The sequence below is a fragment of the Podarcis muralis genome, chromosome 9, assembly GCF_964188315.1.
Source record: "Podarcis muralis chromosome 9, rPodMur119.hap1.1, whole genome shotgun sequence".
Classification (NCBI taxonomy): Eukaryota; Metazoa; Chordata; class Lepidosauria; order Squamata; family Lacertidae; genus Podarcis; species Podarcis muralis.
In genome coordinates, this window is record NC_135663.1 from 14,305,983 (window position 1) to 14,311,754 (window position 5,772).

Consider the following 5,772-nt stretch of genomic DNA (forward strand, 5'->3'; position numbering starts at 1 on the left):
GTTCATTCTGTGCTTTAGCTTTTCTGACTTTGTGTCTACATGTGCTGGCTATTTGTTTGAATTCCTCTTTGGTGGTTTTCCCCCTTTTCCATTTTTTGTACACATCCTTTTTTAATCTTAACTCAGTTAAAAGTTCTTTAGATAGCCACCCTGGCTTCTTTAGGCACCTTCCATGTTTCCGTCTCATTGGTATTGCCTGAAGTTGTGCTTTTACTATCTCCCTCTTAACAAACTCCCAGCCATCATGAACTCCCTTTCCTTTTAGTATTACTGTCCATGGGATCTCACCCAGCACTTCCCTAAGTTTTATGAAGTCGGCTTTCTTAAAGTCAAGAAATTGAGTCCTAGTATGCTTGGCTGCTCCTTTCCGCTGTATAGTAAACTTCAGAAGAGCATGATCACTCGCACCTAATGATCCTTCCACTTCTACCCCACTAACCAGGTCATCAACATTGGTTAGGACCAGATCTAAAATGGCTGTTCCTCTTGTTGCTTCTCCCATTTTCTGGACAATGAAGTTGTCTGCAAGGCCAGTGAGGAATCTGTTTGACCTTATGCTCTTGGCTGAGTTTGACATCCAACAAATATCCGGGTAATTGAAGTCCCCCATTACTACTATCTCCCTTCCTTTTGCATGCTTGGCCATCTGTTCCAGGAAGGCATCATCTATGTCCTTCGTTTGGCTTGGGGATCTATAGTAAACTCCCACAATGAGGTCTCTGTTATTCTTCTCTCCCTTAATTTTGACCCAAATGCTCTCACTTTGGCTTTGAGGTTCTAAATCTTGGATCTCTTCACAGGTATACACATCCCTGACATATAACGACACTCCTCCTCCTTTCTTGTCTGGTCTGTTTCTCTGAAATAGATTGTATCCCTCCATTATTACATTCCAATCGTGGGACTTATCCCACCAGGTTTCAGTGATGTCTATTATGTCATATTTAGTTTGCTGTACCAAGAGCTCAAGCTCATCTTGTTTATTTCCCATGCTTTGCGCATTAGTGTACAGACATTGAAGTCCATTAATCATTCCCCCGTGTCTCTTATTTAAGGATTTTTTCCTCCCACCACTAGGTCTGCGTGCTGTTTGCTCCATTTGGTCTATGACATTTGGATGATCATCTTCATCCTGATGTTGGGAAAGATGGAGGGCACAAGGAGAAGGGGACAACAGAGGACGAGATGGTTGGATAGTGTTCTCGAAGCTACCAGCATGAGTTTGACCAAACTGTGGGAGGTAGTGGAAGACAGGAGTGCCTGGCGTGCTCTGGTCCATGGGGTCATGAAGAGTCGGACACGACTAAATGACTAAACAACAACAACAATAAATTAAAAAGTGGGTGCCAGGAAGCCTTAAACTTCCTGAATGTAAAGATCAATAGAAGCTTTATTTTTGGGTCAGAGTTAGGACAATGAATGATTCCAAGTTTCTGTTGGGAGTTGTTAGGATGAGCTACAATTCCCAGAGTTCTCGGGGAAGAGTGATTGCCTGTTAAGCCACTCTGAGAATTGCACCTCTCAGCACCCCTAACAAACTACATTTCCTCTTTGGGGAGAAGCCTAAACTGCTATCATAGTGTTTTGTCAGCTGTACACCTTATTCATTTACACACCAAATGTTTCTTCTGCACTGGCATCTGAAGCAGGTGGGTTTATATAAACTGACCATAGCAGTTTCCTTAAAAAAAGAACAATGTAATGATGCTTAATAGACTGATTGATCTCACCACAGAGCCTAGGACTTGCCGTTCAGAAGGTCGGCAGTTCAAATCCCCATGACGGGGTGAGCTCCCGTTGCTCGGTCCCTGCTCCTGCCAACCTAGCAGTTCGAAAGAGAAGAAGAAGAGAAGAGTTTGGATTTGATATTCCGCTTTATCACTACCCGAAGGAGTCTCAAAGTGGCTAACATTCTTCTTTCCCTTCCTCCCCCACAACAAACACTCTGTGAGGTCAGTGGGGCTGAGAGACTTAAGAGAAGTGTGACTGGCCCAAGGTCACCCAGCAGCTGCATGTGGAGGAGCGGAGACGCGAACCCGGTTCACCAGATTACGAGACTACCACGCAAGTAGATAAATAGGTACCGCTCCGGCAGAAAGGTAAACGCCGTTTCCGTGTGCTGCTCTCGTTCGCCAGAAGCGGCTTAGTCATGCTGGCCACATGACCCAGAAGCTGTACGCCGGCTCCCTCGGCCAGTAAAGCGAGATGAGCGCCACAACCCCCGAGTCGGCCACGACTGGACCTAATGGTCAGGGGTCCCTTTACCTTTGTGTTATCATACTTAGCAGTTCACAATGTAAAACGACTAGTTGTGCATGCATTTATATCCATTGGGGAGGAGTCCAGGGGTGTTGCTAGGCATTTAGCCTACTTGGGACATAGGCCTGTAGGCAAGAATTTGCATAAAATTTGCAAATGCAAATTTATATGCTTTTTCACAGAATGCAATCACAGAGACTCCAGTTCAGTTTCACCCACAGATTTATTGCCCATCCAGAAACAGGGGTGAGTCAAGGGGCGGGAGAAGGGAAAAAGAAAGTTATGCTGCATCCTAACTTCCTTCAATTACTGGTGCTGCCAAACTAGCTCGGTGGCATCTTATGCCACCAGAAATGCAGCTGTCACTATAATTCACCTTGTAGGAGTCAATGGGAGGGCAGAAAACCAAGGTTTGTACTGCCCCTGCCAAGCCAGGAGCAGGTTGTTTGTTTGATTGATTTTAAAGCATTTAATATTGACAAAATGGCTAAGAGATGTAGAAAAAATAAACCATAGAAGAATACTGTATAATAAAAACAGGAAGGCGGAAAAACAGGAATTCAGGAATAGAAGAACTCAGTCTTGGGTCAAGCAAAGCCTGCCCCCAACCAGTCTTCTCTAGATATCCGAAACAGCTATGTTTTGACAGAGAGAACTGTGTTTCAGAGAACAGGGGCAATGGCAGAAAATTCCAATTTTTGGATCACCAGCTTGTGACATTCCACAGGGTGGGGTGCCACAAGTAATCTCCCCCTATATAATCAGTAAGGCAAGTGATCTTGCAGGCAGTTGTTTGAGACACCCCGAAAGTTGTTGAGCTTTTTTTTTTTTTACGGAAATGCCAGAAAACCTGTGATTTTAATTGCCGAAGAACCAGGACAAACCACCATCTTCCACCTTTGAATTTGGATGTATGGCAGTCCTAGTGTTAGTGGCAAATTCAGAAGTGCAAGATCCCTTCATGATAGTCACCCTTGCACAGCCACACCTTAGTCTGTTGTTCTGTTGAGCAATGATTGCAAGATGGGAGCATATCTTTTTGAGGTTAAGCAACAATAAATTGCAGCAAGTCTCACGTACACACACTCAAAACAAAAGGGTTTATTTTGGCAAAGGAAAGCAGCTTTCAAAAGTTTCAAGCATGCACCCAAGAAGTAAAAAAAAAGAGTTGTAGGGTAGAGACTTAAATGCATGGAAATGACGCCCCCCCCCTTCAACATACCAGTCTCCTTACCAAAGTAATAGCAATTTGCCTTCAAATGAAACCCATTTCAAACACTTCCCTGGAGAATGGAGAATAGGAGGAAGCAGAAAACAAGAGTTTTTGGAGAGCCTGCAGTGTTCTTGGCAGTGCTTTTAGCAAAGGGTATTTTGGTACAAAATTGCCTAAGAGGAACGTCTTTGGTACAGTGGTACCTCAGGTTAAGTACTTAATTCGTTCCGGAGGTCCGTTCTTAACCTGAAGCACCACTTTAGCTAATGGGGCCTCCTGCTGCCGCTGTGCCGCCGGAGCACGATTTCTGTTCTCATCCTGTAGCAAAGTTCTTAACCTGAAGCACTATTTCTGGGTTAGCGGAGTCTGTAAACTGAAGCGTATGTAACCTTAAGCCTATGTAATCTGAGGTACCACTGTACAGTGGTGCCTCGCAAGACGAAAATAATCCGTTCCGCAAGTCTCTTCGTCTAGCGGTTTTTTCGTCTTGCGAAGCAACCCTATTAGCGGCTTAGCGGCTTAGCGCTATTAGCGGTTTAGCGGCTTAGCGGCTATTAAAGGCTTAGCGGCTAAGCGGCTAAAAGGCTATTAGCGGCTTAGCGGCTATTAGCGGCTTAGCGGCTAAAAGGCTATTAGCGGCTTAGCGGCTTAGAAAAAGGGGGGGAAAGCGAAAAAAATCGCAAGACTCGCAAGACGTTTCCGTCTTGCGAAGCAAGCCCAAAGGGAAAATCGTCTTGCGAAGCCCATCGGAAAACCCTTTCGTCTAGCGGGTTTTTCATCTTGCGAGGCATTCGTCTTGCGGTGCACCACTGTATTAGGTTCATCGTCTTAGAAGGCAATCAGCAACAGAACTTTGCAACCGTTTCCAGATGACAACAGCACGTGGCTTCCCTTGCTCCCAGGAATCCTGGGTGCTGTAGTTTACCCCCTCCTCCTCACAGAACTACAATTCTTGGTGCTCATTCTACAGTTCCCAGGATTCCAGGGGGAGCTGTGTGCTTTAAATGCACAGTGTGACAAAACAACAGAATTCCAAAAAACCACACACACATATGTACACACACCAACATCAGGGCCGTCTTACCCATAGGCGCTAGGGGTGTGGGGCACCCGGGTGCCAGGGTCTCAGGGGCACCAGGCTAAGAGTCTGGGGCCCGAGAGTTGAGTCCAGGGAAGAGCCCACCCGTTGGTTGGAGCGCCACTGTGGGCTCTTCTGCGGGCGGCTCTGCACCGCAAGTTTGGGGGCGAACGAGCCAGCAAGACACTGAGGCGGCCGGCCGGCTCCACCCTCCTGCGCGCCTGAGACTGGGCAACCTGGGGGGGGGGGGGGGCGCCGGGCAGATCTGTGCACCCCGGCTCTATGTGGGGCTACTTTTGATGGTGACCTGGAAACTACAACTAATCCAGAATGCGGCAGCTAGACTGGTGACTGGCAGTGGCCGCTGAGGCCATATAACACCGGTCTTGAAAGACCTACATTGGCTCCCAGTACATTTCCGAGCACAAATTCAAAGTGTTGGTGCTGACCTTTAAATCCCTAAACGGCCTTGGTCCAGTATACCTGAAGGAGCATCTCTACCCCCATCGTTCTGTCCGGACGCTAAGGTCCAGCGCCGAGGGCATTCTGGCAGTTCCTTCACTGCGAGAAGCCAAGTTACAGGGAACCAGGCAGAGGGCCTTCTCGGTAGTGGCACCCGCCCTGTGGAACACCCTCCCTCCAGATGTCAAAGAGAACAACTACTACCAGACTTTTAGAAGACATCTGAAGAAAGCCCTGTTTAGGGAAGCTTTTAATGTTTGATGCATTATTGTATTTTAATATTTTGTTGGAAGCCGCCCAGAGTGGCTGGGGAAGCCCAGCCAGATGGGCGGGGTATAAATAAATTATTATTATTATTATTATTATTATTATTATTATTATTATTATTATTAAGACAACCCTGACCAACATAGAATTGTAGAGTTGGAAGAGATCCCCAAGGGTCATCTAGTCCAACCCTCCCCACAATGTAGGAATGCTGGAACATATTTACCTTTACCTTACACACAAATATCCACCCCAACTCCCCCCCCCCGGAAAAAAAAAAGGCGCTCGGGACTCGAACCGGCGATTCTCCCTCCTCCCCATCCCTGCCAACATTCCTCTATTGGGAAGTCCCGCTCCCCCTCCCGGCTCGCCTACGCAACTGCAAGCGGCGTCGCTTCCCTCTCTCTCCCGCGCGCCCGCCTCTGCAGGATTCAGTTCCGACGAGGAGGAGGAGGAGGGGGGAGAAAGGGGGCGGGGCCGAACGCATCACCCC